The sequence below is a fragment of the Alosa sapidissima genome, chromosome 10, assembly GCF_018492685.1.
Source record: "Alosa sapidissima isolate fAloSap1 chromosome 10, fAloSap1.pri, whole genome shotgun sequence".
Taxonomy (NCBI): domain Eukaryota; kingdom Metazoa; phylum Chordata; class Actinopteri; order Clupeiformes; family Clupeidae; genus Alosa; species Alosa sapidissima.
The window spans coordinates 35,337,641-35,358,104 of NC_055966.1; the positions used below are offsets into that span (position 1 = coordinate 35,337,641).

At 41.2% G+C, this 20,464-nt stretch overlaps 1 protein-coding gene across 4 annotated transcripts in view; it reads left to right on the forward strand.

Annotated features, from left to right (window-relative positions):
- The first annotated feature begins 7,478 nt into the window (after nt 1–7,478).
- LOC121721166 overlaps nt 7,479–20,464 on the forward strand; it is a 67,012-nt gene continuing 54,026 nt past the window's right edge. For 2 of the 4 annotated variants that reach the window (XR_006034758.1, XM_042107870.1), the window contains exons 1-2: nt 7,479–8,131; nt 19,789–19,897. The gene's annotated coding sequence lies outside the window, so the exon portion shown is untranslated. The remainder of the gene's footprint in view (nt 8,132–19,788; nt 19,898–20,464) is intronic. The other 2 variants (XM_042107868.1, XM_042107869.1) reach the window with 2 other exon arrangements.

Genomic DNA, 20,464 nt, shown 5'->3' on the forward strand with positions numbered 1-20,464 from the left:
GGTTGACATGCCCCCTTAAGACCAACATACATAAAAAAGATGGACCTCCTAGGCCCTACGGTTCTCGAGATATTCACAGAAAACTGTCTCCGGCCACCTACAGGCCAGTTGGTGTATAGTAACATAAATTAATTTATTGTGTGGCCCCCCATGAACGGAATTCCACAAAACTTGGCGTGCATACAGAGGGTGTCATAATGATCATACACTTCCAATTTCGTGCAGTTTTGACTATGTTAGGTCACAGATACCTTCAATTACAACACCTCATTTTTACTTTTTTGTGTTTAACTAGGTGGTGCTATACATGAAATGAGTGGTTATGGAATGGGTTGACATGGCCCCTTGAGATCAACATACAAAAAAAAAATGGTCCTCCTAAACCCCACAGTTTTCGAGATATTCACAGAAAACTGTGTCTGCCCTACCCTCCTTTCGGGGGGTCCAGTCAAGCGGGGGGGTTACAGATCAAAACGAAAAACGATGGTTCCATGCTATCCATGTGGGGTTACATGCCCACCAAGTTTCGTGTACCCCGGTCTTTCAGTGTCCCGGGACTCATTGACGGAAATGTGGCCATGCGAAAAAGGAAAAAAAAAAAAAATCTGACTAAACCTATATGACCGCCGCTTCGCTGCGCGGCGGTCATAATAAATTGTTTTTAAGTTTTCCAAAATATCTGCTTGGCTCTAGTTCCTGGGATTCCTGTGTGTAAATAGGTACTTCTGATATATGTGTCGTGTGTGTGTGCGTGTGTATGTGTACTGTAAAGTTAACCTGTCAAAATGTGTGTGTGTGTGTGCGTGTGTGTGTGTTAGTAAAGTTACTAAGACTTGTAGAGGACTTGTAATAAAATGTAGAGGATAAAATGTAGAAGTCTAATAATCTGTCTTATTATAATACTTTAATGTTCATACTTTTATTTGCAGACCTTGTACACAATATTACTTCAACTGTAATGAAAATATAAAAAACAAACTGTTTGCTTGGTATACAGATTTGATTAAGGTTTCCTTTGTTCTGAAGTGGCAACTAGACATGTTTGTCATAAAAGACTTGTTTTCCTGGCATGTCAGACAACCATCTAAGAACTCTAAACATCTCATCGGAATGATGATTTGGCCCTCATGATTTTTGAATTCCTGTAGGCTACTTCAGTTAAATGCTTAATTTTAAATTCAAATTATGCAATCCATAGACATTAGAATGGTTGTTTCTCGATTATTATTATTTTTGTTATTTTAACAAATTAGTAATAAATAATTTAACTGGTAATTGACAAGTACCTAAACGTGTTGTAAAGGTATTAAAAGTGGCTTTTAGTTTCGATGATAAAATCTTGTGGATGAACCTGACAAACTGCATGAGCGAATACAACAGGAAACTCTCAGATCTTCCGCCAGCGCCACTATTTCCAGTCACGGGAGTGGCTTTCAGTGACATAATTGTGGAGGGCAAAGTATGATTCATTGCTACTGTTTTCCATCATAACAGCAACATAACATCTCTAAACATCTCATAAGGACAATGAGTCAGACCTCAGCTATAAATTTAAATCTTTACACTTACCCCCCCTATTTCGAAATTGCACACCGCCTACTAACAATGGCCCTGTGCCAATTGTTTATGTTTATATTTTTATTTCCAATAATGACAGGTATATGTGATAACAATGTGTAGTGGACAGTGGAATAACTATTGGTTTCTGTTTGTGGTGACTGCTGACTGAGATTAGGGATGAGATTAAAGATCGGTACCAAACCGATATTTTTTTCCTCCGTCTTCCCTGGAACCGTATCAAGAATATTTGCGTCCAAACGGATCCATCGCAACACGACTCAACACGTTATTTCATATCCCACGCCAATAGGTTTCACTGTTTATTACAGAAATTGACCAAAGCTTGCGCGCTGTGTAGGCCATACATGTCACGACACCACCAGGTTCTCCACCAGTCTCTCCTCCTTGTCACTCTGCTCCAACAATCTCCCAATCTAATTCCCCTGTCTACTGATTACCCAATCATCCAATCTCCTGTTTGCCACTCCCCAGCACCTGTAGCCAATCTGCTACTGCCCATATAAACCCCTGTCACTCTGCTCTCGCTGTCTGGCCTCTTCAACGGAGACACTTACTTCAGCGCACGGACTACTCCTTGTGTCCAAGCCCAGCTCCTTGTGTCCAAGCCCAGCTCCTTGTTTCCAAGCCCAGCTCCTTGTTTCTGGAATTTCCTGCTACGTCCCAGGTTGTAGAACTTTTATGTTGGACTTTTTCTGTTGGACAATATCCTCTTGCAAGATTGGAGCCTTTATGTAGGACTGCCTTGTTTGTCAAGTCAAGATCTTCTGAGCGTTAACTTCACTTCAAGACCGTGTTTAAATCCTCCTGCCTTTGTTGCTGTTTTCAAATTAAAACGACTTGATTGAGCCTAACCTTGTTTCCTGAGTCTGTGTGCCCTGACAGAAGGCCAGACCAGGCAATGGAGTCTCAACCATTAAGAGCAGAACATGGGGATCCCTTCCAGGGAATGGTGGACAATGCACGGCTAACACTTCCCAACTCTGCAACCGTAGCAGCTCCAGTAGCACCTCCAGCTATGATTCCAGGGAACGCAGTGGTGAATCCAGCGCCATATTCTGGAACTCCAGAGGCATGCAAGGGATTTCTGTTGCAATGCTCATTGGCCTGGGAGATGCAGCCACACAGATTCCCTACAGACCGATCGCGAGTAGCCTATATCATCTCTCTGCTCTCGGGACGTGCCTTACAATGGGCTGAAAGCGTCTGGAGACAAAATGGCCCCACAGTAGCATCAGTGGACAACTTCGTGGCTCATTTCAAGGAAGTGTTCGACCTACCTGAGGGCGATTCCTCCACCCAAGCCAAACTGCATGCCCTGAGGCAGGGCAGGAGGTCTGTGTCCGAGTATGCAATCCAATTCTGAACCTTGGCTGCTATCAGTGGGTGGAATGAACCAGCACTGCTCACCTTTTTCAGACAAGGGTTGGAACCCTCTCTCCGTCTCCAGCTGTCCCCATATGATGACTCCATCGGACTGGAGAGATTCATTCAGCTCCCCGTTCGAGTAGCCAACTGCCGAGAGTGCTGCTTCAAGGACCTCCGCCATACCACTTCAGCCTCTATTCCCCAATTCGATGACGGACATGCAGCTGCTGGAACAGAAGCAATGCAAGTAGATTCCCTGCGACTCACCCCAGCAGAGCGCCGGCGACGCATGACCCAAAGTCTATGTCTGTACTGTGGGACTTCGGGCCACTACATCACTAGATGCCCTACACGCCCACCACGACCCATGGTCGGTATCGTGAGTACTCCTCTTGTGCACTACAAACCATTACTCATTGAAGTTGCCCTGTCCCATGCTATGTCCACCTACACAGTCTTTGCTCTCCTGGATTCAGGGTCAGCCGGGAACTTCATTTCTGGGTCCCTTGTCCAGCGTCTCCAGCTCCCGAGGACCCGCTGCCTAACCTAGTGATGCGTGTTGGATGTCTACATGTGGAGAATGTAACTTTTTTTTTTTTTTTATATCCTAGAAGAGTCCACAGTCGATCTGATTCTAGGACGCCCCTGGCTTATCCAACATGCACCCGTGATCTCCTGGTCCACTGCAGAAATCCTTCAATGGGGAAAGGAATGCCATACCAACTGTTTCCCAAAACTCCTTCGCCCCTGTACTCTCTCTCACCAATGTTGTCACTCAATGCAACCACCATTGAAAGTCCAGGGCAGAGTCGTCCAGTAGTTGTCCCACCTGAATACTCCTCCTTCAGCGATGTGTTCTGTCCACGCCGTGCAGCTCACCTTACTCCACACCGACCCTGGGATTGTGCAATCGACCTGGAACCTGGTCAGCCCCTACCACGAGGAAAGGTCAACCCACTCTCTCGTCCCTGAGCAAGAAGCAATGAAGAACTACATTGAGGAAGCTCTAGAATTGGGATACATATGCCCGTCAATCACCAGTGGCTTCCTCCTTCGTGGCTAAGAAGGATGGTGGACTTAGGCCCTGCATCGATTACCGTGCACTGAATAAGATCACAGTGAAGTTCAGATATCCCCTTCCACTTGTTCCGGCAGCTCTTGAGCAACTGCGTGATGCCAAGGTATTCTCCAAACTGGATCTGAGAAGTGCCTACAATCTAGTCCGTATTCGCCCAGGCGACGAATAGAAGACTGCTTTTGTCACCCCCACTGGTCACTACGAATACCTGGTAATGCCCTACGGTTTGTCTAATGCACCCTCAGTTTTCCAGGGGTTTATCAATGAAGTGTTCAGAGAATATCTCAATCTGTTTGTCATGGTTTTCATTGGTGACATACTCATATATTCAGCCAACCCCACAGATCATGTCAAGCACGTCTCCCTGGTCCTGATGAAGTTGCGGGAGTTCCGGCTCTTCGCAAAGTCTGAGAAGTGCCTCTTCCACCAAACCTCTGTGCAATTCCTGGGCTATAACATCAGCGGCCACGGAATCGGTATGGATGACGAGAAGGTGAAGGCGGTCCTCTCCTGGGATGCTCCACACAGTCCAAGGACTCCAACGCTTCTTAGGGTTTGCAAATTTCTACAGGCGCTTCATCCACGGCTTCAGTCTGACCGCAGCACCCCTCAACTCTCTACTCCGGAACAAACCCAAAAGCCTATCCTGGACTCCTGAAGCTTCAGAGGCCTTCCAGAAGTTGAAACGGGCCTTTGCATCTGCACCAGTCCTTCGCCACCCAGACCCTGAGAAGTTCATCGTTGAGGTGGATGCATCCACCACTGGAGTTGGCGCCGTCCTTTCTCAGTACCAAGGTGATTTATCGATACTTTTGCCTGCATCAAATCGCGCATTCGCATTTAGTGTGCATCTACCATAGGCTTAACATGAGTTCTAAGCGTCTTTGTATGCTCATATCTGACTTCACTAGACTATGAATGCATTTATTTATGTTCTTACATTGACATAAGACAATGAATGACACCGACACTACGCACAAATTAATACGCACTTCCCTAATCACTTCTCTCGCGCCACTGACAGTAGTTAGAATGCATAAAAAAAAACACCGGGAAAAAGCTATCGGCGCTGCGCAGCACCAGTTGTGATATTTATCTTACGGAGTGTAATCGTAGGTAATGTCATGTATGAAAACTAGTATTGTTAGGCAATACTATAAAGTGTCAAGTCCAGGGCAGCTGAGGTGTGGCGATGACCTCAAGGATATGCGGTTTTGCCATCCAAATGAACTCACAAGGGCTACGGTTTCAGGTTTTTCCACCCTGGGACCAGGTTTCAAAAAAGTGCGGTTTCGGGCAGTGCGTTTACAGGATTCGTTTGGACGATCGGCCAAGACTAAGCAAAACTGGTGCGTTTAACCCAAAAAGTGTCTCCGTGTGGACGGGGCCTAAATAGATCCTGGAATTTAGCCTAGTCTGAAGCAGGCTAGCTTCACAGAATAAATCGCCATGGTAATTTATACCATAACATATCCTGCTGCCCCCTATCCCGCTTTTGTGCAACTGGATCACAGATAAATTGAGCCAGGATAACCAAGATATCCCGGCTTAATCCCTTATCCTAGTTTTGTGCAATAGGCCCCTGGTCTCAAATGAAAGTTAACACTTTGAGGTCTTGTACACTATTTGGAATGTATGTCAGGGGTTCTGATATAGAATGACTACACAAAATATGGAATGATGACACAAGTCTCTATTTTTGCATTTTCTTTGTTAGTTCAATGGGTGTGTATAATATGGACTATACATCTGCACAACTAATATTGTATAAAACAACATGAATGTTCTATTTCTAGGGATTCCTGTGAATATTTCAATACCCAATATGCTGCTACTTATTGCTAAGGGACATACACTGCAGCTAGAAAGTAGGGAGGCACCAAAGGCAGAGAGGGGGAGGGGGGGGGGGCAGGGGGGGCATTTGTGATCAATTTGAATTGAGACACAGCAAGATTAATCTGACAATGTAAAGCACTATACAGATTGTACAAAATGTTGTCATATATGGATTCCCAAGAGTTCAAGCTTTTAAATGGTGTATAATATTAGGATGCTACATAGCAATATGGTGCATACAATTGATTTAGAATGTTGTGGGGAGGTGGGGGGCACTGCAATTTGTCCCGCCTGCGGGACACCCTCAGTGTTAAGACTGCTGCACCCCTTTAAAAATGTCTTCTTTTTAAAGTGCAGTTTTTCTATGGAGTTAGCTGATGGTGATGGCAATAGCAGAAGCTTTGAGTTCAGTAAACAATTTTTGTTTTGATATTGTCACGTCCCACTATCTAGGGGTGTTGTGGGACATAGACAAATAATAGGAGACGGCCAATAATGAAAGTATAATTCAACAATATTTATTTACAAAAAATTATAAGCCTAAGAAAAATACGGACGAACGAAAAATAAGGCTGCCCAAACGAAAGGCCTCCAAAAGTAGGCCCAGGTAATCCCCAGCCTTCTCCTCGACTCTCACTCGGGGACCAGGCAGGAGCGACAGCGACGGCCAAGAAACAGAGCGCGTGGCTTGCGCAGCGGAGCAGAGCGGTGTAGCGTGGCGTTGTAGCGGCCAACCCAAATTCCTAGAACGCCCGCCCTGTGACGTAGGAGGCCCCCTTTTAAAGGGCGGAAACCCAATCACAGTAGAACGCGCGCCCTGTGACGTAGGAGGCCCCCTTTTAAAGGGCGGAAACCCAATCACAGTAGAACGCGCGCCCTGTGACGTAGGAGGCCCCCTTTTAAAGGGCGGAAACCCAATCACATAGAACGCCCGCCCTGTGACGTAGGAGGCCCCCTTTTAAAGGGCGGAAACCCAATCACATAGAACGCCCGCCCTGTGACGTAGGAGACCCCCTTTTAAAGGGCGGAAACCCAATCACATAGAACGCCCGCCCTGTGACGTAGGAGGCCCCCTTTTAAAGGGCGGAAACCCAATCACAGTTCACGGCAATTAGTAGTAGTTTGCCCACCGGACCGTCTGAAATGAACAGAACACAAGACACAAAGAGAACAAGCAGACAGAAACACAGAACACATGCAGACGTAACAAAGAGTACAAGCAGACAGAAACACAAAACACATACAGACGTAACAATATGAACATGTGTTTTGGTCCACTGACCAGCTGAATGATCCAATCATAATTCACCATTAGTGTCTTGGCAGAGATTGACATATTTTCATTGAAAATGTTCAGGTTTATCTTGGAGTTCATGATACCATGCCCCCTAATGAGGTTCCCTTTGGAGTAAAAATAACCCCACAATATCACAGACCCCCCCCCCCCCCCCCCCCCCCAATAATTATCAGGGTTCTTTTCAGTATAGTCATTCTTCTAGAGCACAATTTATATTTCATCTAACAGACCAAAATTCCAGACAAAGTCACTGTAGTATCCAGTAGCTCCCGAAATTGACATGCATACATTGTAATGACCGGACAATCTATTAGCACTGAGTTCACTTATGAAAATATTTGCTGAGGGCATTGTAGTGTCCTGCTATGTCAAGAATCTCTACTTCAGACAAAACGTTTATTTATGTATTTTCATCAAGTAATCAAGTAATGTCTAAATACAACTTAGAATTCACACAAAATTAACAAACCATTGATGATTAACTTTTTCTCATTAATTGTGAAATGTTGATGAGGCTTTGAAAAAAGAATGTTGCCAGTAATTTCTGCTGAGATTAATTAGTTAATCTAACATTAATCAGAAATCCAAAAGAGTGGAGAAACTGGTTTGGTCATACAACACTTATTGACATCATATACAATTTTACTCCACCCATCTTGTGATTCCCAATGTGAACCAAACTTACCCATGCAAATCCTCAGAGTTGACAGTTAGCAGGTGAGGTCAGGTGCCAATCAGGTAAGATGGTCCCTACCTAGTAAATTGTAATGGTTATGAAACAGGACAAACTTAAAGGAAGACAGCAGTAAGCACTTTGAGCACTTATACCTTTCACAGGAACTTCATTAGCTGTTTTATTTTCAAGAGAGTGAAGATTGGACAGGAGGGGACTGCTTGTGACAGGAGAGGGAGATCAGGAGTGGTGTTGAGAAACAACCGGCGATCCCTTAGCTCCCCGTACTTTACGACTGGAGGTAAGCAAAGCATTCCTGTTGTAACTAAACTAAGCTATCTCTGTTTAGTGCTGATTCTTTGCTTATGGTTAAGGTTATGGTTCTTGGCAGACATTTTTGTCCAAAGCAACATACAATATAACAATAAACATTATGATTAAAAATGAACAGTTTAAAGTAGTCATAGCCTATATTAAATATAATTATGATAGCAATAGACTAAATAATAAAAGAATAAGTTATTAATAATAATAAGATAATAATAAATAATAAAATAGGAAGTTGCCGTAACAATTACCATAAACATGTAAACCAGTGCCTCTGTAATCATGGCACATGCATATCAGAATATTATATATGATAAAAGTCTGAGCTTCTGAATATTGTCTAGTATAAACATGTCAGCTGAGTCATGACTACGTGTTCTCTGAGACTACATGCTCAGCGAAACTGTGATTCACCCTCTTGCCTTCCGTTTTATTTCACCTCATGACAATACTCAGAGGACAATTTGAGCTTAGAGCTTCATGATACCTGTGTAACGTATTGCAAATGCCAAATGCAAATGCAACCTGTGTGATTCACCCATGGCAGAGAGATTTTTATCTTGCCTTCAGTTTTATTTCACCTCATGACAATACTCAGAGGAAAATTTGAGGTTAGAGCTTCATGATACCTGTGTAACGTATTGCAAATGCCAAATGCAAATGCAAATGCAACCTGTGTGATTCACCCTCGGCAGAGAGATTTTTATCTTGCCTTCAGTTTTATTTCACCTCATGACAATACTCAGAGGAAAATTTGAGGTTAGAGCTTCATGATACCTGTGTAACGTATTGCAAATGCCAAATGCAAATGCAACCTGTGTGATTCACCCTCGGCAGAGAGATTTTTATCTTGCCTTCAGTTTTATTTCACCTCATGACAATATACTCAGAGGACAATTTGAGGTTAGAGCTACATGATACCTGTGTAACGTATTGCAAATGCGGGACAACACCAGGAAAACTTGGAATCCAAAAAGCTTTTACTGACAAAACTACACAACACGACAGCATGGTTAAACACAAACAAAGACTGACAAGGCACAGAGGGAACATGAGGGCTTAACTACACTGGGAAACAAGGCACAGGTGAAGACAATGAAACAATAATCAGGCAACAGAACTAGGCGCAGGTGAGGGGCGGAGAAAAGGATAATAAACAGACACACATGGCAAGGACAAACAAAGGAACACATGGAACGGGACACAGCAAGTAAACAAAAACTAACAGGAAGTAACATGAGGAGCAGACATGATAAGATACAACACTAAACAGGGAAACAGAATGGCTATCTTAATCTTAATCCATTGGTGCGTCAGGGTCCTGTTCGCCCTGTTGGGACATATTTTCCAATAATGACCGGCGTTCTATACATTATCCCTTACTTATTTACTAGTTTCCATTTAAAGCTATACATTTTCTACTCCACTTTGGTTAATACTCTAATCTAAAAATATTGACATTTTACACTATAGATAGTGTTGAATAGTGTGTTTGTATGCAAATAGTGTCGTAGGCATTTTGGCAGAACATTTCATGACATCATTGAGAGCAAAATGTGAAGCATTGTATCAAGAGCTTCATAATGCCAGCCAAAGCCCATAGATACTGATTGGTTTGACTGTTATATACAGTATACTGTATTATTACATAAAATAAAATGGTGAAAATATTTATTCTAGCATAATATGTCTATTAAACCATTAAATGAGGTGCCATTAGATTAAAATAAAACTGTGTGGTGAAATCTTTTAGTTGACAAGGGAGATGCAATCGTATCCAGATTTTGGAATTTGGTTTCACTTTCTTTACCATTGTAAGATAAAGTTAGGGTTCACAGGTAAAGGCAGGTTCCATTAGGATTGCACCTCTGGAACCTCAACTTTATCCCATTGAAAGGGCATTGAAGTAAGTATAAGTATATATACTCCTTTGATCCTGTGAGGGAAATTTGGTCTCTGCATTTATCCCAATCTGTGAATTAGTGAAACACACTCAGCACACAGTGAGGTGATGCACACACTAATCCCGGCGTAGTGAGCTGCCTGCATCAACAGCGGCGCTCAGGGAGCAGTGAGGGGTTAGGTGCCTTGCTCAAGGACACTTCAGTCGTGCCTACTGGAGGATGGAGAAATGAAGGAGAGGGATACATGAGAAAAGAGGTGTCCTGCTGACTCACGCATCACTTTTAAGAGATGTCAATTATTGATGATGTGCAGCATCACCTGTTAATAAATAGACTATTGTAACACACAAATTGCAGAGAATGTTAAACACCAAGCCTAAAATAATCATATGAACAGAGTATTCCTACTTATTGAGCCTGATAATGAGGCAATATTTGACAGTTCTTGAGACATGAATGAATTCTCATTTAAATAGGGCACATGAACAAAACTTAAGGTTACTTTTGTAACCCCGGTTCTTTGAGAATATGAGTGAGGTATTTCACATATGGGAATGCGCTCCCAATCACAGAAGCACCAATTGACTCCAATTGACTCCAATGACACCACGTCTGCCTATGTCAGACCAATGGTGTGCACGTGTATCTTGCCTCAATCTGTGAACATATCTCTTCTTGTGCGCAGCAAGGCTTGTGCTTTATTTTCTTTGCTGTGAGGTGGTCATAATATGTGCCTCTATGCAGGATATCTAGTTACAGATGTCACAACTTCAAACAGTGCAAGTATAAAAATGTGGTTACTCTCTGATGTATTAGCATAATCCTTTACCATTACTATATAAATAAGTTTTGTTTTGCAGGCAAAGTGGGCTAAATTCCATGAGCATCATGGCGGAGTCAACAGAGCAAAAACTCGTTTTCGTCTCCTGGAATACGTGCGGAGTCCGGGACACATCAGATTTCCCTATCAAGTTTAAAGACATCATCAAGGAACTTGAGAGGCTGAGAGTTAGTATTGCCTTTCTCCAAGAGACACACATAGGACCGAAAGGCAATGACATCCTGAGAGATATCGAAGGCTGGGACTCCTTCTTTACAGTGCATGATGCATGAAGTAAAGGAGTTGCAATTCTGATAAGGAAAAATTTAGCTTATTCTTATAAAGACCATGATAAGGATGGAGGCAGCTACATTGTCCTTGTCTGTGAGATAGATGGCAAATACTTCACACTTGTGAATGTGTACAACCATGCCAAAGATAAAACAGTCCTTCGTAAGCTGACACAGTATCTACAAGAGAACGCTAAGGGCATTTTAGTGATCGGTGGGGATTTCAACACCATTTTGCACTATGACTTTGACAGAAAATACCCAACTGGTCATCAAGAACCTCTAAGGCCTTTCCTGGAGGAGTTTGTCTCCTCGCTGCATCTGGTGGATGCATGGGGTCAGTTGAATCCAATCAGTAGAGACTTTACCTTTTTCAGGGGGAAGCGTACTCAAGGTCAAACACAAAAACAGATCAAAGATAGAGCCATCCTGAAAACATCAGCAAAAAAAGTAGTCACCCAGAGGAAAATACCTCCAAAGAGATGTACTACAAAGAGAAAAAAACAGAGTGAATCTCGATTGGACATGTTCTTCATTCCATGGAATGCAATGCATTATGTTCAAAAATGCACAATTAGTAAGAGTAAAATCTCTGATCATGACCCTGTCATTTTAGAAGTCAACCTCAGACCATCAGGGGGTCCCGATGAGCTAATGGAGAGTCTGGTAAATTGTCCCCCTATAACTTTAAGAGACATACGAAAAAGAGATAAATGGAAAAAGCCTGGTGAGATCAGTGGAGCTGAGGTTGAGATGGCCATCAAGTCCCAGATGGTTTGTAAGGACATTTGTGCAAATAAGGAGAACAATAGGGTTACAATAAGAAACAATCTTAAGTTCAAATTCAGCGACATGATTAGTGGTGGCAAAACGGATAAAAGTATACACACACTCAGCAAGGAATATTTGATCCTCACCACTATCCTGGCTAATCGTCTGGAGGTATTCCTGAGGCCGTCGTTCAGAAGCAGAACCCATAAAACAAAATTCAAATTCCTCACCATGGTAACTTTCAGGTCAGTGGCAAAGATGACCAACTGGCCTTTCTTAGAGAAAGCACTTAGTGCTTAAGCGAATCCATCCCGCTCCCCCACGCAATTTCAGCATCCTGAGGACGCTGCTCCCCTCACATGAGAACAGAAAACTCTCACTGCAAAAAAACTCTCCTCTCACTTCAGCCATATTGACACTGTCTCTGAAATGGCTGGCTGATGAACTGAAACGTCAGCTTGGGGAATGTGAGGTGGATGTTTGCCGGCACAGACAGTGTATGGTGGTCTACATGCACCCACGCATGTATAAAACACTGACAGGAGAATTGTCAAAATTCAAAAGGTTATCAGACATGGACCTGGTTCCACATATAGGTCGGACTTGGTACCGGAGGCCACAGAATATTAACCCTCCTGTTATCCTTGGGGTCAATTTGACCCCAAGCAACGTTTAACATCATAAAATATATGGTTCACTTTTTTTTTTTCTTAATGTTTCATGACTTTTCCTCAATTGAAGGGTACAACAGAGTAAGCATGAAATGTGTACAATAATATGTTTTCAATGTCCTGTACAAATATTTTGTACATTGGTGTTCCTTGGGGTCAGTTTGACCCCACCTGTATGAAACATAACATACATGAATATTTGACACATTATGGATATTATTATTGTAATAGTATGAGAACATATTGTTATTATCATTATTATATATACAAGTACATATTACATATAAGTCATTTTGGCAGGACTGTATAAGTCAAAAGGTGAAGCAACAGCAAGCCTTTGGGCTGCTGACACTGGATGGGCAATATTGCCAGCCAGGGTTCCAAGGTTCATAAAGGGGTGTGGGGGGTGGGATTGTTTTGTAGGGCTTTTGGTGGTAGTTATTACACTCTTGTTAAGTACCTGTCACAAAAAAACTGGGTAACAATATGAATTATAATCATTTTCTGAGGGTTTGTTTAGCTGGGGTCAAATTGAACAAATAGTATGGTTCAATCACAAAAGAGCCAACAGTGATTATTAGAAGGATTGTGTTCCAGGAGGGGGAGGGGTCAATCAACATCTGGATGTCTCGACTTTCTTTAGCTGAAAAAATAAAAAACTAAAGAAATTATATTTGGTAAAAAGGAGGAAAGACTTAGGGTTGCCACTCTCCTGGACACAAAAGAGTTCAAAGCAAAGGATACTGTCAAATATCTTGGTGTCATAATTGACAGTGATCTAAATTTCAAAAACATGGCCAAACTTCATGTCGTGATTTATATTCATATTCGTCAAATCATGTCGTGATTTAGAAAAACTCTTACAGCCCTTCCTAAAAACACTATCAAACACCTTCAGGTGATACAAAATGCAGCGGCTAGGGTTCTCACGAAAACTAAAAGAACTGGCCACATAACTCCAATACTTAAGTCCCTGCACTGGCTTCCAGTAAGTCACAGAATTTACTTTAAAGCTCTTCTGCTTGTTTATAAATCACTAAATGGAACAGGACCTCATTACCTATCAAACACGCTTCATCAGTACACACCTTCCAGACCTTTTAGGTCTCAAGACCAAGACTTGTTAGTAAAGCCCTCTATTAGAACTAAACATGGTGAAACAGCTTTGAGTTGCTATGTTGTTCAGCTCTGGAACCGACTTTCGTTGAAATCAAAAGCCCCCAACTGTAGCCAGTTTCAAATCTAGACTTAAGACCGAACTGTTCTCAGATACCTTCTGCTAATCCCTGTTATCACCAAATTATAAATTCTGAATCTGTCTTTCAATTATTCTATCTTGTGTCTTTTATGTTTTCTTTTTCATTATGTATTTACTTTTTAAACTATTTTACTATTTGCCCTTTTATGCTTATATGTACTATTCCTCATTGTTTTTGTTTATGTAAAGCACATTAAATGACCCCTTTGTTTGAAATGTGCTATATAAATAAACTTGACTTTTTATTTGTTTGTGCTCATTGCTGGATGTTTGTGTTATGTTGGTTGGAACAATTCCCAAACAACCAAAAGCTTAAGTTTACTATAATTTATTACTAAATTTGGCACACACTTCAAAACTTCCAAACCTTGACTTGAATGAAACCCAGCAGCAACAGGTGCAGTGCAAATAAAGATGCTTAAAGGAGCCATGTGGAATTCTGTGGGCTTCGAGTTGTCTTGAACGCAGCCACAAGGTACTCTTCAATTGACTTGCATTGTATTTAAAACAGCAGCAATGTGTTCAAGAGAGCCTGCCCAGCACAAGCTGATTTGATGTGCACATTTAGTGACCGTACACCAACAGAGTTTTCTGTGAATATCTTGAGAACCGTAGGGCCTACGATGACCAATTTTTTGTGTATGTTTGCCTCCAGGGGTCATGTTAACCCATTCCATATGCACACATGTGCATAAACAGATATACACACACACACATTCACAGTAATCATACGTACAGTATGACACATACACACACAGTAGACATATGTACGCATGCATGCACAAGCACACACACAGGCACACCCACAAGCACATGCACGCACACACACACACACACACACAATTCAAGAATTCAAGAATTTCTCAGAATTATGAACAGGCAAGATGGGGGTGGGGTTGTATAAAATGTAAACTAAACAAATATCAATCCCAATGTCCTATTGCAGTAACAGAGACACTGTACTGCAGGAGATGTTTTCCTTTGCATGAATGTTAAATTGAGGTCCTGACTCACCATGGTTGTTAAAGATCCCATGGCACTTATCGCAAAGAGTAGGTGGTTCCCTGATTTGCTTTATTTATGTACACATACATAAAGACACACACACATGCACACACACACACACTATACATGCACACACATGACACACACACATGCACCCACACATACAAACACACCTACATACACAAACACACGCACACACACACACACTCACACACAAAAAACACACACAAAACACATATACACAAAACAACCACACACTCAATTACAAACACACAAAAAAGGAACAATAGGAAATGAACACAATTTGACAAGCGTGACTTATTTTTCTGGAAAAAATGTGCTGGACTGGGCGGCTGTCATATTTTGTACTGCTCTGCGGTACATCTAGTTTTTTTAACTTTATGTTTATTGGGTAAAATTACACATTCATATACATCAATATGATATTTTCATTTTCAAATACAAAGTTGTTTACCAAATCTGGCAACCCAATATTAAACAAAAAGGGGAAAAAAGAAAAAAACAAAGAAAATCTCTCACACACCAAAGACAAATAAGTAAATAAATAACTAAAAATGCAAAAATAATGTATGAGGTTAGTCCAGAAACATTGAGTCCAGTTGCTACATTTACTATTATACACCATCTTTGCACAGCATGACATCTAACAATATTCCTGACAATTATAAGTTTCCCAAATATGCCCAAGTCCCATCCTCCTTCATTAGTTCCAACCATGGTGTCCATCGTTCCAGAAACTGTGCTTCTTGTAATCTCAATTTATAAGTTATATTTTCCATTATGTAAATTCCTTTAACTACTGACTTCCATGTCTCACATTTTGGGGGGGTCTGTTTTAAGCCAACTAAGTGTTATTGTTTTCCTGGCTGCTACAAGAAGGATATGTAATAAATATTTTGTCTTGCCATTCATCCTTGCATCTGGAACATCCCCAAGAATGGCCAACACTGGTTCACTCGGCAGCTGAAGGCCAAATATACTATCAAGGAAATCAAATATCTCCCTCCAAAAGTTATTTAAGACAGGGCATTTCTATCACACATAATTTGCACAGATATCACGTGAAAGAGCAGAACCTGAGCTTTCCCATGATAGCGGCTAGGTGTTGTGTTGTGATAAACGGTTCGCAAGAAAATTAACGTTGGATATACGTGGCATTTAATCATATTTCCATTGTGCACAAAGCGCTTCGTCTATCTCCACACCCATTACTCTCGGTGGTATATCTCACGACCACCTTGATCAAAACATAGCAAACAATATATCAAAATAAACAGCAGACCTTACCGAACACGAGGATAAGCATCCCGGTTAAGTAATCCAGTTTTAAAATTGCAGCAATAATTCTACATTTTATCCAACTTTGGGCTGAAATTCTAATATATTCTATAGCAGCCCAAAATAATGAACTTGATTTCCGAATCATATAATCAAAAGTTGGTCATGGCTGTGCTTTTGAATAGATATTTCTATCAGCATACTTCAGGTGACATGGATGCAAACACAAAGTATTTTTCCCTAATGTAAAGGCTGACCTAAGATATAGGCAAACATGATCACATCATTCCCAGATATGGGTAGCCTAGACTGTCTTGAAAACAATATAGCCTAAGAGCTCTTATAAATTATTAATTGTGTTTTTAAGGTAATATCAATAAAAGTGCAGTTGTGTTGTTTTGATTGAGTAAATAACAATTACCCAATTACAGTTCCGAAAACAAAATAATCATTTAAAAAATTATTTATGAAAATGCATTAAAATGGAGGATATAGCGTTTTGGAGCCAGACTCTTGTTATGTGTCCTAATGCCCCCCCCCCCCCCCCCCCCCGCTCCCACACACACACACACGTTTTGGCGTGCCACCCCATGCCCCCGGCCAGCTTAAAGAGCCAGCTATTGTTTGTTTGGGAACTGATTTTATTCTATTGTGACAATTGTGTATTAATTCATTGTGTGGGAATTCTGCCCTAGTTTTACCAGAGACTTTCTGAGGAGACACAGCACTCAAAAAATCCTCCATAGAAATGCATGGGATTAGTACGCCAATATGGCAGTTGTCCACACATATCACACCCCTTCCGTGGCAACATGTGAATACATTGAGCCAATCATGTGCTGTGATCTCACCGCTGGAGCAAGATTGGTTTCATGAAGCCTTACGCACGTGCATTTCTGCTGAAATAGATGCCCGATAAGTGCCCAAAAAGCGTTGCAATATGGCCGCCGAGTGGAGGGACTTGCCTGAAAGGGCTTTGGTTTTACTGAGTGAATTATAAATAAATAAATTGTTTTTAAGTTTTCCAAAATATCTGCTTGGCTCTAGTTCCTGGGATTCCTGTGTGTAAATAGGTACTTCTGATATATGTGTCATGTGTGTGTGTGTGTGCGTGTGTATGTGTAAAGTTAATCTGTCAAAACGTGTGTGTGTGTGTGTGTGTGTTAGTATAGTCACTAAGACTTCTAGAGGACTTAAAGATAAAATGTAGAAGTCTAATAATCTGTCTTATTATAATACTTTAATGTTCATACTTTTATTTGCAGACCCTGTATGCAATATTACTTCAACTGTGATGAAAATATAAAAAACAAACTGAAATTTAATTTGCTTGGTATACAGATTTGATTAAGGTGTCCTTTGTTCTGAAGTGGCAACTACACATGTTTGTCATAAAAGGCTTGTTTTCCTGGTATGTCAGACAACCATCTACTGTATTAAAAAGTGGCTTTTAGTTTGAATGAAAAACTGCATGAGTGAATACAACAGGAAACTCTCAGGTCTTCTGCCAGCGCCACTATTTCCAGTTTCAAGGAGTGGCTTTCAGTGACATAATTGTGGAGGGCAAAGTATGATTCATTGCTACTGTTTTCCATCATAACAGCAACATAACATCTATAAACATCTCATAAGGACAATGAGTCAGACCTCAGCTATACATTTAAGAGAGATAGAGGGTGGGGGCAGAACACCTAGGGCATCAGCAGGGGGTGGCAGGTAGAGATACCAGCCATCGCTCCGCCACCAAGAGATGTACTGGGGTTAAAGGAGCGAAACATCAGTCACTGGTGGTCCCCAGCTGATGACCCGTTCCTGCCCATAGGTGTATAGGGGAACACACTTGCATAGAGTGCACTGGTGGAGGTGCGTCAGGCAGCAATGCCCAGCAGGTATACCAACAGCCTGTATCTTCAAAGTAAATCTTTACACTTACCCCCACTATTTTGAGTTTTTGCTCGAAATTGCACACCGCCTACTAACAATGGCCCTGTTTCCACATATGTTTATATGTTTATTTTCAATAATGACAGGTATATGTGATAACAATGTGTAGTGGGCAGTGGAATAACTATTGGTTTCCGTTTGTGGTGACTGCTGACTGAGATTAGGGATGAGATTAAATAGATCCTGGAATTTAGCCTGGTCTGGAGCAGGCTAGCTCCACAGAATAAATCGCCATGGTTACTTATACCATAACATATCCTGCTGCCACCGGATCACGGATGTGCAACCGGATCACGGATGAATTGAGCCAGGATAACAAAGATATCCCGGCTTAATCCCTTAGTTTTGTGCAATAGGCCCCTGGTCTCAAATGAAAGGTAACACTTTGATGTTTCTTGTAGACTGTTTGGAATGTATGTCAGGGGTTCTGATATAGAATGACTACACAAAATATGGAATGATGACACAAGTCTCTATTTTTGCATTTTCTTTGTTAGTTCAATGGGTGTGTATAATATAGACTATACATCTGCACAACTAATATTGGATAAAACAACATGAATGTTCTATTTCTAGGGATTCCTGTGAATATTTCAATACCCAATATGCTGCTACTTATTGCTAAGGGACATACACTGCAGCTAGAAAGTAGGGAGGCACCAAAGGGGGGGGGGGGGGGGGGGCATTTGTGATCAATTTGAATTGAGACACAGCAAGATTAATCTGACAATGTAAAGCACTATACAGATTGTACAAAATGTTGTCATGTATGGATTCCCAAGAGTTCAAGCTTTCAAATGGTGTATAAAATTACTATGCTACATAGCAATATGGTGCATACAATTGATTTAGAATGTTGTGGGGAGGTGGGGGGGCACTGCAATTTGTCCCGCCTGCGGGACACCCTCAGTGTTAAGACTGCTGCACCCCTTTAAAAATGTCTTCTTTTTAAAGTGCAGTTTTTCTATGGAGTTAGCTGATGGTGATGGCAATAGCAGAAGCTTTGAGTTCAGTAAACAATTTTTGTTTTGATATGAACATGTGTTTTGGTCCACTGACCAGCTGAATGATCCAATCATAATTCACCATTAGTGTCTTGGCAGAGATTGACATATTTTCATTGAAAATGTTCAGGTTTATCTTGGAGTTCATGATACCATGCACCTTAATGAGGTTCCCTTTAGAGTAAAAATAACCCCACAATATCACAGACCCCCCCCCCCCCCCCCCCCCCCACCATAATTATCAGGGTTCTTTTCAGTATAGTCATTCTTCTAGAGCACAATTTATATTTCATCTAACAGACCAAAATTCCAGACAAAGTCACTGTAGTATCCAGTAGCTCCCGAAATTGACATGCATACATTGTAATGACAGGACAATCTATTAGCACTGAGGTCACTTATGACAATATTTGCTGAGGGCATTGTGGAGAAACTGGTTTGGTCATACAACACTTATTGACATCATATACAATTTTACTCCACCCATCTTGTGATTGTGAGAGTTGACAATCAGCAGGTGAGGTCAGGTGGCAATCAGGTAAGATGGTCCCTACCTAGTATATTGTAATGGTTATGAAACAGGACAAACTTAAAGGAAGACAGCAGTAAGCACTTTGAGCACTTATACCTTTCACAGGAACTTCATTAGCTGTTTTATTTTCAAGAGAGTGAAGATTGGACAGGAGGGGACTGCTTATGACAGGAGAGGGAGATCAGGAGTGGTGTTGAGAAACAACCGGCGATCCCTTAGCTCCCCGTACTTTACGACTGGAGGTAAGCAAAGCATTCCTGTTGTAACTAAACTAAGCTATCTCTGTTTAGTGCTGATTCTTTGCTTATGGTTAAGGTTATGGTTCTTGGCAGACATTTTTGTCCAAAGCAACATACAATATAACAATAAACATTATGATTAAAAATGAACAGTTTAAAGTAGTCATAGCCTATATTAAATATAATTATGATAGCAATAGACTAAATAATAAAATAATAAGTTATTAATAATAATAAGATAATAATAAATAACTAGAAAAGCATTTCCTGAAGGAAATACAGTGCATGAAAATGCAAAAAATATGATGTAAAATATCATACAGAGTAAAAACAAACTATATTGGTTGCTAGGTAGATGAGGTTTAATATAGTTGGAATGACTGAGCAGTTAAATAGTTGGATAGTTTATATAGTTAAATTATTTGCTTGGTAGATAAGGTTTAATATAGTTGGAATGCTTGAACGGTTAAATAGGTGGATAATTTAAATGGTTAAATTATTTAGGTAGATAATTGACGATAACTGACAGTTGGAATGGCTCTAATGTTTGCTAGCAGTTATGCTAACTAT